Source organism: Homarus americanus, unplaced genomic scaffold (assembly GCF_018991925.1).
Source record: "Homarus americanus isolate GMGI-L3 unplaced genomic scaffold, GMGI_Hamer_2.0 scaffold22250, whole genome shotgun sequence".
In the NCBI taxonomy this organism is placed as follows: domain Eukaryota; kingdom Metazoa; phylum Arthropoda; class Malacostraca; order Decapoda; family Nephropidae; genus Homarus; species Homarus americanus.
The window spans coordinates 8,259,064-8,270,166 of NW_024741189.1; the positions used below are offsets into that span (position 1 = coordinate 8,259,064).

The window sequence follows — 11,103 nt, forward strand, 5'->3', positions numbered from 1 at the left end:
TCCCTAACTCCACTGTCGCTTCAGATGGTACACAAGCCTCCCCTCTCTTCATCCTATCTATCGCCGTCTTCGTTACCTTCTTCTCTTGCCATCTATTTTGCAATTGCTTTTATCTCGTTTCCTAATTTAGTAATATTTTAAAAGTATCTTTACACATACTTTTAATGTCTCTTTCCTATTATAAGGCGATTTCTAATTTCATACTGCACCCCTATAGACGGTTACATTTCTCTCTAGTGTCTATTGGTTGTCATGCTTCTCACCTAACTCATAATAACTACTCTCATCGTTTCGCTACTAACTGTTCTCTTTCATTATTATCTTCGCTCACCTCCTGTACCTTTCCACTCCTTACCTACCTCTTTCTTCCTTTCACTCATGCCGACACTTCCATATTTCACGATCAAGTATCACTTACCCGCGTCCTCCTACCCTAGGCTCTACCGCACTCCTCTGAATATTATCGTCACTTTGTTCTATTTTCCTTAAATTTTTACAATCTCACACAACTCCCTCAACCTCTGCTGGACCTCCTCCTTCATTCTCTCGCCTGGTCATCATTCCCTTTATATCTCTCTTTAAACCAAATATCCATGACCAGTAACCCTATGTTGACTCGCATCAACTTTTCCTGGTCTAATCTTACAACTCACCACATATTTCCTGTCCCTCTGTCTTACCAAAATGTAATTAATTTGGCAAATGTTCTCCCCCCGATCTTGTAACTCAACAAATGTTCTTCCCTGTCCTAAACCCGATGTTCCAACACAGATGAGGGCCAAACAGAGAGCCATATTCAATATTCTCGCACAATCTTTGTTTAATTTTCTAAGGCCGTAATCTTTAGGCTCATCCAGCTCACGACTGTCCACACACTCTCCCACGTGTCCGTTTAGGTGACGACCACCGACGTTAGCGTATGAATCTTTACACTGCAGCTTAAGTCTACCTAGCTTACGCTGAGAGGGATGGCTTTCTTAAATCGTGAGGAAGCAAATGTACAGTTGTCGATAAAAGAATTCGGGAGGGTGGGAGGGAAGGAGGTGGTGTATGGCAGGGTAGGAGTAGGTGGAGACTTCGTCACACAGAGGTGGTGATTAAAAATCAACGATTTTCTTTCCACACAACAAATTGATTTTTTTAGTTTAAAAATGAGGCAGACGCAGCTTCCACTCCCTCTCTGCTGAGTTACTCTTGTTCACAACTGTACACTATGTAGCGTTACACATATAGGCATACTGTATATGTACAGTACATAGTCGTTGCTTGTATAAATAACTGTCTGCTTGTTATACATGTAGACATATACGTGTGGATATTTGCATACACAGGAGACTCACATTATGTACATCCATACATAGTAGTTAAACATTAATTGCATAAGTACAGTCAGTAAAATAAGTATCGATCATCTCAAGGTCAGTGGAATAGAAAATGAGCGACAACAACCAACTGCCGCCGGTAACCTCGGGTATACGTTTACAGTTATCACACTAGGCCTCATATTGTTCAGCACGGCAGGGTGGCCGATACTTTTTCATTAATTCTACATTGTGATTATAAAGTAGACACACACATACCGAATGGTTATATAACTATACACACGTCACATGTCGATTACAAATGTTGACACAAACGTACATAGACGCCACCTCTGTACGTGCGCAGTAGGTACGTAGGGCATGAGGTTTTATACAACGCACATACCCGTCGAGCACATAAACAAGGTGACACACAATTCCGTTCTACACAAAATCTGAGTAATGTCCGGTGACGCCTTCGTCCTTCGTGAGGAGTATTCCACTCCGGCGTCCCGTTGCGGATATGCCTATCCTCTCTCTAACAACTAACTTGCGGCAACGATCCTTTACGACAACTAAACTTACAGAGACTTTTTATTACTTTAGGGGTATAACAGGCAGTGTCTAGTTTCCCCTGAGGCAGAAAGTCTTGCAGCAGTAAAGCTTGCGGGAGCATCTCCTGGCCGCAGTCCAACTTGTGGTTGGGTCTAGTTGCGGCAGGATAAGTGGCCGCCATCTTTATTTCAGTATTTAAGTGAGACAACTAGAGAGCGTTCTCTCATCTCCATTAAAGAAGGAAAACTATTGCTTTTGAACTTCAAGAATGTCTTAGCGTACTCTGTGAAGTGTGAGTTTCACTGTTATTTGGTAATAAGTTATACCCACCAGCAGTCAACCTGGGGTGCACCTCGCCCTACGCATAGAGTCCCTGAAGTCCAGTGGTTGGCCGTTCCTGTATGAGGGGCGTAAATAAAGACCAAATTTTAAAACACTACACTGGAATCTTGAATAATTCCAGAGCAGTTATTGTACATACAACCATTAGCTCATAGCTCTCTCCCTCTACGGTACTGATTTATTGAATCTGTATAAACGTTATTTTCTCACCTCGAGCCTCAGCCTTGTGTCCTACATCAACGTCCTACTTGAGAACAGTGTTTAAATCCAGAGGCATTTTATCAATAATGATTCAACCTCCTTGGCTTTCCATTATCATTCTATTTATTATTGTCTATAACTTATTTAAGAGATTTACCGTGTATATAGATTTTTCTACTGTTGCTTATACACTTTACTTTTGTCCTTTTACAAGCACACGTGTCAACTCCTGAAGAAACCAAGTAAATGATCTCTGATTCGTGGTTTAATGGCAACTAAAACTGTGTCCTTCAAGATGATTTGATCTCGTCCTTACCTCCACCTTTATGACAGCTTTGTTTACTGTAACCCTAAAAACGTGATAATTTGGGCATCATCTGTTACACGACATCTTGAATGAAACAGAACAATTTCTAAACCTTGTAAATATTCATTTCCATTAGATATATCGATAACAAGAAAAAGTTACACCAATTAAAAAAAAAGCACGTCAGTTTCTTGTTCAAGTTTAATCGGTGATTATCCCCATTTAACGTAAAACACACACACACACACACACACACACACACACACACACACACACACACACACACACACACTACTCTACTACTACTACTACTACTGAAAGAGAATCTGAATCTTACGTACATTCACCTCAAGGCCGAAGTGCGCATCTGGGTAGGTGTTCAGAATCTTTTGTAAGTAGCATTCAGTGTGAGCGAAAAGGATGGGGTCGTTTGTGTACTGAAGTTCAATAATGGAAGTTGCAGACACCTTTGTTCCTGCTTGGATTGTCTTAAGTTGAAAAGACCCTTCATCCGGTAATGGATGTCCACCCCGATAGCTAAATTGGCACTGGTACGAGTAAGGAAGGGAGCCAAGAAAATGGAAAATAGAGATGGTACCAGTGTATATCGTTGTTTTAACCCCGTTTGAATGGGGAAGAACTCAGACTGGGTACCATTGTGTAGGACACTGCTGTTCATGCTATCATGGAGTTGCCTCACAATGGCGATGGATTTTGGTGGGCAGCTAAAACAGCTGAGGGTCCGCCAGAGGGCTTCCCTGTTGACCGAGTCGAAGAGCTTTGGTTAGGTCGATGAAGGCCATGTACAGGTCACAACGCTGTTCTCTGCACTTTTCCTGTATGTGGCGGGTAGCAAAGATCATGTCAGTGGTGGCACATGATGGTCTAAAGCCGCATAGAGATTCTGGGAGGGAGTTTTCTACCTCAGGAAGGAGTCTGTTTAGGAGGACTCGGGCGATAATCACAGTCTGACTGGTCACCATTGGGGATTTCCTCCTTTTCCCATATATTCTCCGAGAGTGGGCTGGTAAGCAGAGGTCCTCCTGATTTATACACCTCGGCTGTGATTCCATCAGGCCCTTAGACTTTGTTACTTTTCATCTGTTTGATGGCAGTAGCTACCTCTGGATACTGAGGGACCTGCTGGGCAGTCAGGACATCCACATCTTTCCAGAGCTGAAGAATGCCTTCTTCGTCTTTGATTAGGGAGTTACCACTGGATGAGCTGATGGGGGCTATGCCATGAGTGATTGGCCCATAAATTGTTTTAGTGGAATTAAAAAAGTCGCGCATCTTGTGTTGATCTCCAAGTTTTTTGTGTTACACATGGTTTTTTTAAACCAGTCGTTCTTTAGATTACGAAGTTCGCGCTAGGCCGCCGCCTTCTTCTTGTGGAAGATATCAGCTTTGGTTCGAGACTAAGCGTTGTTCTGCCAGTCAGTTAAAGCATCATGTTTATCAACAACAAATACATTTATTTCCAGGTCATTTTCATTAAACCAGTTCTGGTGTATTCTTTTGGTCTGGCTGAGGGTCTCTCTGAAGGTTTTTGTCATGACAGTGTCGAGAACTTCACATTCGGCACTGGGGTTTGGGTTGTTTGTTGTCGGATTGTTTATCAGCCCATGTTCGAGCTGCTCACTGAAGGCATGTGATACTGCTGGATTCTCCAGACACTTATTGTTAAAACGTCTTCTGGACGCTTGTTGCCTTCGCCGTTTTGGGGCGACGTGAAGTGAGAGCTTTGCTCTGACGGGCCGAAGATCAGTGTTGCAGTGGTCTGAGCCACACATGACTCGAGTGATGAGGACAACTGGGCGATCTCTTTTTCTGACAATAATGTTGTCAATGAAATCCCAGTGTTTATCATGAACCATTGAACTTGTCGGTTTGTCTAAACAAGGTATTGGTGATATTGTGGATGTGTGCAGCACATTTGCTGAGGAGTAGGACGTTGGGATTGCACTTGCCTAGTCCATTTCTCCCTATGATTCCATACCAGATGTCAGTATCTGTGCCAACTTTGGCATTGAAGTCACCTAGGAGTGCAACCTTATCTTTTCCGGGGCAAGATGTTAACCTTCCGTCAAGGTCAGCGTAAAACCCCTCCTTGATGTCATCCTCTGCATCCAGTGTTGAGGTGAGACACCCTTGTCTGGGAGCCGGGAATCACTCATGGCTCTCCCTTTTCCTGATCCAGTGGTGCAAGTGTTGCAACGACTGGGGAGAGGGAGAATTGCAATGGACTCTAGATAGCCCAGTTTCTTGAGTTTCGCCTTAGTAACCTGTCCATCATGCATTGCCTTCATCCGCCGGTGTAGTCATTGGGTTCCCATGTTGTTCACCTGCTCTGCCTATACCGCCGTTGGGGTCTTGTTGGAGCTCTGTAAGCAGGTGTGCCTGATGTGGGGCTCCACTTCAGATGTTTCTTTCGTGGTTTACTCCCGTAGCCGTATACCTACCAAGGTTAATCCGCAAGGGAGCGGGGGAGTGGTTGGCAGGCGCCAGAACGTGTCCACATGCCAGTGGGCCTATGCGCCATCCCTCTGGGGCCCATGCTGCTCCGAGATCCCCTGCTGGTCTAGCCTAGGCCTATGAGGTACCCAGTTACCATGTGTTGCCACGAGGAGGCACAGCAGGAGTCTTGATGGTGAAGTGGCTGTGTACTGGCAAGGGAAGACTTGTGCAAGTTGCTTCCCTGTTCACCACGAGATGCTAGTCAGCGGCGCTAGCTGAACGCAAGAGGGAGCAAGCAGTGCTTTCACTTTAACATTAACATAATGTTGCCACACTAGATACATTACACCACCCTGTGCACAGACACACACACACACACACACACACACACACACACACACACACACTGTACTGGGAACAATAATAAACTGAAGACTTGCAATTGACGACATTCTAGGAACTAAAATACACATTATTTACCGCGAATTATACTAAACACAACATGAACAATAGCATTATGAGAGCAACAGAGTTAGCATCAGACACAAGGAGGCAACAGGGACTCGTGGACACGATCATGCACATTTAATACACCGTTATTGGTCGCTACACAGCCTGATCCAGTGTTTTATCTCAGTGATTCAGGAATTCCCTGTCGTGGGTTACATGACAACCCCCCCCCTCTCCCTACTGCCACTATCACCCCTCGCTATTCTGTTATGTTTGCCTCGTCTGTCCGGACATGTGTGCGTATATACACATGTCCACATATATCCATTAAATCTTTTTATATGTTTGTATATTTGAATATAAAAGTATTAGATTATATTTCAGTTCGTGTTGATATGCTCGTATGGATGTACACTGTGCACATATGTTTAAGTTTATATACATAAGAACATAAGAATAAAGGAACTGCACTAAGCCTACTGGCCTATACGAGGCAGCCCCTTTTTACACCCAATCTTTACATTTTTTTTATATCTGTTTAACCTATACTTGGAAGTTCTCAACCAGTTAGAGTTAATGGTGGTGTTTTTAACTTGTTGCACTCATCCACAATTTCATTTCCGAACTAATTGTTACTCATTTCCTTTCTCTTTGTAAACATACATGAACATATCAACTTAGTTTCAAATTTATTCATGTGATTTGTGTACATAAGGTAAACAATTTTAGGTAAAGAAACATATACTGGCCTTTTTTTTCTAACACGACCTCACTTTTACAGATAAAATCACTCTGCCAAAGCTAAACTCTGTTAAAACAATGGTCCACCCATACTTCTGTTTCTCTATCTTCTGTTAGTCCCAGTGCAGTCAACACATGGTCTCCAATCATCCGAGTAAAAATGTAAGTTCCATTCTAAATCACAGGTGTGTAAACTCTCTTAAATCTTGATGATTAAGGTAATTACAAACCTAGAACACCTTATAACACCAATAACATCCTTTCTAAACATCCACTGCTCGAGGTAAAACTATATATTTGTCGAGGTAAATGAACACACATTTTAGCTATTACATGACTCAAACACCCAACACGGTAAGAGGCATCGCCGTGGTAGCTTGGAAACACCTTCGAGAGAGACAATGCCAGGTAGGTGATGAATGCTTCTCATCTTCCTGAGAAGTAGGCGAGCTAAGAACCTACACCTACAGGAAGAGAATGTGTACCATAGTCGGCACGTTAACACACACAACAAACAAACACACACACACACACACACACACGGAGATGAAAGCCGAAGAAAGCGGGAGATAAGAAGGGGAAGAATAATAACTGAACACGGAGCAAGAGGAGAGCATCACACTGAGAAGAGCCTACACAGTACTGAACTTAGTCAAGCGTTTATAGACATTATAGAGGAACAACCAAGCCGAGGGATTGGGGAGTAGGGAGGGGGGTGGCTGCACGTGGCTAAATGAAAGAGATATATACAAGTTAAAATAAGAGTAATTAGTGATAGATGGATCATTTCATTCAATTTTATTCAGTATTATTTGTCGATTATTATTATTATTATTATTATTTATTCAACTATTTATTTTTGTGGTAGCTCATCCATAAACACTTCATAATTACCCTTATTACTTCCCTATTATCCCAGTGAGTGGTACGGGGTTCTCTCAGCTGAATAAAATCACTAGGTGTTAGCCAGAATAAAATACCTAAGTAAGACGCTATTCCTTGTAGGGCTTAAAAATATATTGAAATTAGAAGACACGTTTATACCTTGGCTTTACCCACATACTGTACATAAGAGGTGAAAAATAAAAGGAGGAATTCATTCATTATTTAAGAATCATAAAAAATGTAACTGATAATACAAAATAATTCGCCTCAGCTGGATATAATTACACGTATATTTCACATGACTGGAAATATTATGCAGTGAGTTTGATTTGTAGCTGAAGTGGGGCTCTGTTGGCGTCTTTTTCACTCACAGTCAATTGCAGTTAATCTTCTTCTCCATTCGCTTCACGCATGAGTTAAATCCCATGCCTCTAAAATGCGATTCTGAATATGAAAGATTTTTACGCTCATAGAATTTATGCTTAAGGAATAATTCATTATGTGTGTGTGTGTGTGTGTGTGTGTGTGTGTGTGTGTGTCTGTGTGTGTGTGTGTGTGTGTTACTCGACGGGATGAATTAATAAAACTTTTTTCATTATGTCTGAGGTTATTTATCCTAGTTCTTGTTTTATCTTGTTTTTGGTGGAATAAAAAACTAAAGGTGTGTTTTTCGAAATGTCTTTTTGTTAATGATGCAAAGTTCGCCATAATCCAACTTCATTTTTAGGATAATTTTCATTTTCGTTTTCCCCTAATATTCGATTTTCGGAGATTTCTTTAATTTCTTTATCCTGTTTTACTGTTTGCTTCCTTACAACTGAGAGGATTATTTACTCGTCTTTAAATTACTGCTTCACATCTTGGTTGCGTCCTACTGCTAAATATTGTGCAATACCTGTTCATCAGTTCATATATAAGCTGGGTACATGTACAGGCATCGGCAATACCTCAAGTCTGATTCCTATAGGTGGTAAATTTGATTGAGGACATATGCTACAGAAAAGATGCGCAATAGATACAGACCTCGATTTTTGACCATCTAATCTACTTCTATATTTGAAAACAATGATGAAATATAAATATAAGCTTCTCGTCCATTTGGGGTATATTTGTTTCATATAATAAAAACTGGGCTCAAACATGTTATTTTTTCATTAGCAGTCAGTTTATATTATAAAATTAATGTTGTATGCATACTGCAAAGCAAAGACTCTGCACTTACTTGTGCAAATATGCAACACTATATAAATTTATAAGCCAAAAAGTGAAATTATGTCAGCTTTTTACTCGAAAATTTGTTACGGAAAATACCGAGTCCTGAGGCTGTAAATTTTTGTCTACACTAGACACTGTCACATGGATCACTTTAAAGCCTCGATCTATATATGCGCCAAGTATGAAACGAACAAAACTGATATGTTACCAGCCTTTTATGAGAATACACAAAAATATTTACCCTTACCTCCGTTATTTATACATCAAGCATCTCGCGCATACGTTGTCTGTCATCTGTACTCCAGTTGATTCTTCACACTGACCTTAACAAAACGACCACGACATCGGGATGGCATTTTGATGAATAAACTAGCGTATTTATGAGCCAATTTAAGAATAGCATTAACGTACACGTACTTCGATATTTATCGCACTTCCAGAAGAACGCTAAGGGAGGCAATTTGGGCGGTTGCGCGCGGGTGACCAAGACCGTCTTTAATAAGTTGGTGGCGTCTTCGCAGGCTCTAAGGCGAGTGAGCACAACTTGTCATTTATTATTATTACTATTATTATTATTATTATTATTATTATTATTATTATTATTATTATTATTATTATTATTATTATTATTATTATATATACGCCACCAACGTTCATTACTTTGCTGAAAAAAGGTGAATTCTTAGGTAGCGATTTTTTCCTGATACAGCTACGATAGAGAGTAAATAAACATTAAATAATATAACACATTAACATAGAAGGCATGGCATAATGAGTTAGGTTGTGCACGAACACGTCAGTCTAAAATGTCAATGGTTAAAAATTTCCTTAAATGGTGATGTCAAGACGCATTTATCTAGCTCAGATACGCCTTACGAGAGCAACTGTAATAAAGTGAATATTGCACTGAGAACTAGCCATAAGCCATATCGTCATGGTAGCCCATATTGATCAGCCGATGACGGGCCACCAAGATGAGTGGTGATGATGTGGGCGACAGGAAGGAGAGAGAGGGGGGAAGGAGAGAGAGGGGCGAAGGAGAGAGGGGGGAAGGAAGGAGAGGGGAAGGAGGGAGGAAGGGGAGGGAGGAAAGTGGAGGGAAGAAGGCGGGGGGGGGGGGTAGGGATGTAAGTAGGAAGGGAGGGAGGGAGACACACGATCGGTATGGCTGTGAACACTGTATACTGGCAACTGAGTCTGATATGACCACGACACTACTTGAAAGTTCATGTGTAAGTTAAGAGGTCCCGGTTAATATAACATGGTGGATCTCGGGTTTTAGAGCTGATGGAGAAAGTATGTAGTAAGTATAATAACGATAAGCACCTGAATCATTCTGAATTGTAAGCAATATTGCTTTGGGGGTTTTCATAGAGTTGCTGTTAATATGAATTCAGTCATATAGGTTTCTCACCATTCATCAATTAATTTATCCATTTCCCTTTGCATTAGACTTTTTACCACAAGCTAACGGACAAGCTTCACTTGAAGTCTTTGGAAAAACACTTATTGCTTGCAACGCTCCTTAGAAATGACTGAGTGACTGTTACTGGGGACCTAAAAGCGATATATTTTACAAGTAGGTTATCAGGAGAGGTCAATAAGAGAGCAGGGATAATATCACAGACATTAAAAGCATAATATTGTAGCTCCCAGTAAAATACAATAAAGAAGGTAGGTAATCTTGAAGGAAGAAGGCTACCCGTGTCTCTTACTTCGCGTGTAGATAGTGTGAGGTGAGGCGGCTGCGATATTGGCTATATCCAGGTGAAGGCGACGTTAAACAGTGACGCTCTACTCCCTCTCAGGCTTGTTGATCCCTCGACCCATCGTCTCGTTGATCTCCGAGGTGTACGTGTCCTCTTCACTTTGCTGTCTGTGTCCTGGAGCCTCCAGTGAGAGGCACCAGGAGTTTGAGTCTAAAAGTCGCGGGTCGCGTTGGCTGGTGGAAGCAACACGCTAATGATCACACTACCACACGCGACGACGGTATCACTCACAGTGGCCAGCACGCTTGAGTTACCATATCCGCCTCCAGTATCTTTCTTGTTTACTGCTCCCTCAAATATATACCTTTAATAGCCCGAGTTTAGTGGGCGCCAGTGGTCGCTTAACTTGAACTTTGGTGGCAGCATGGGGGAGGTGCCAAAGTGCCATGGTGCTGAAGGGCCATATACACAGTAAATTATTCGTTCATGTGACACTTTATCGTGGCGACATATTGCACTACCATTTTACTGTATATATGATTCTGGGAAACTTAAATTTATTTACAAAGGTGACGCTTTGATCTGTCACCTAAGACATGAAGATATATAAATGTTACACTCGAGGTCTGTCATAATTCTTATCCCATGATCAATTTAAGAAAATTAATGTAAATAAGCAATAAAATTATGATCAGTTGGCAATAATACTTTTCTAGCGTCATTTGTTCATAGAAAATGGAATGCTTCCGCTGTGGGGCACTGATGTTATCGGACGTGACGTCACTTTATTTACTTACTTTACTTATGTCTGGAACCTTTATTCATCCTTCTCATCAAGGTTACTAGAATCCCCTGTCTGTGTTGCTCTTATTCTTAGGCCGATATATATATATATATATATATATATATATATATATATATATATATATATATATATATA

The 11,103-nt window shown here is 41.2% G+C and overlaps 1 protein-coding gene across 2 annotated transcripts in view; it reads right to left on the minus strand.

The window, feature by feature from the left end:
• The window catches only part of LOC121875611 (X-linked interleukin-1 receptor accessory protein-like 2), a 28,349-nt gene extending 17,873 nt beyond the window's left edge, over nucleotides 1-10,476 (minus strand). For both annotated transcript variants that reach the window (XM_042380197.1, XM_042380196.1), the window contains exon 1: nucleotides 10,170-10,476. The gene's annotated coding sequence lies outside the window, so the exon portion shown is untranslated. The remainder of the gene's footprint in view (nucleotides 1-10,169) is intronic.
• Nucleotides 10,477-11,103: the final 627 nt, after the last annotated feature.